The sequence below is a fragment of the Nomia melanderi genome, unplaced genomic scaffold, assembly GCF_051020985.1.
Source record: "Nomia melanderi isolate GNS246 unplaced genomic scaffold, iyNomMela1 scaffold0014, whole genome shotgun sequence".
Classification (NCBI taxonomy): Eukaryota; Metazoa; Arthropoda; class Insecta; order Hymenoptera; family Halictidae; genus Nomia; species Nomia melanderi.
This window is the reverse complement of record NW_027475130.1, coordinates 7,540,681-7,541,635: the sequence shown is the minus strand read 5'-3', so window position 1 is coordinate 7,541,635 and position 955 is coordinate 7,540,681.

The window sequence follows — 955 nt, the reverse complement described above, 5'->3', positions numbered from 1 at the left end:
GGGTCAGGGGAAAATCCAATATATATCTGGTGATATCTCGGGTGCTATTACGGATAGCGCAATAAATCAAAGTGCATTGTCTGTAGGAGGCACTGGCGAATGAATCTGTGCAGCAGGAACGACCTCGGACCACCAGTGGCCGAGAAAATTACAGATATTCGGAATCCGTCACCCAAGGTCATGTAAAAATCCAGCATATATCTGGTGATATCTCGGGTGCTATTAGAGATAGCGCGATAAATCAAAGTGAATTATCTGCAGGAGGCCCTGGCGCATGAATCTGTGCAGCGGGAACGACCTCGGTCCACCAGGGGCCGAGAAAACCACCGTCTCATGGGGCTGGACACTCAGGGTGAGGGAAATATCCAATATATATATGGTGATATCTCGGGTGCTATTACAGATAGCGCAATAAATCAAAGTGCATTGTCAGAAGGAAGCCGTGGCGCATAAATCTGGGCAGCGGGAACGACCTTGGACCACCAGGGGCCGAGAAGACCACCGTCTCATGGGGCCGGCCACTCAGGGTCTGGGGAAAATCCAATATATATCTGGTGATATCTCGGGTGCTATTAGAGATAGCGCAATAAATCAAAGTGCATTGTCTGTAGGAGGCCCTGGCGCATGATTCTGTGCAGCGGGAACGACGTCGGACCACCAGGGGCCGAGAAAATTACAGATTTTCGGTATCCGCCACCCAAAGTCATGTAAAAATCCAGCATATATATGGAGCTTTCTCGGGTGCTATTACAGATAGCGCAATAAATCAAAGTGCACTGTCTGTAGGAGGCCCTGGCGCATGAATCTGGGCAGCGGGAACGACCTCGGACCACCAGGGGCCGAGAAGACCACCGTCTCATGGGGCCGGACACTCAGGGTCGGGGAAAAATCCAATATATATCTGGTGATATCACGGGCGCTATTAGAGATAGCGCAATAAATCAAAATGCATTGT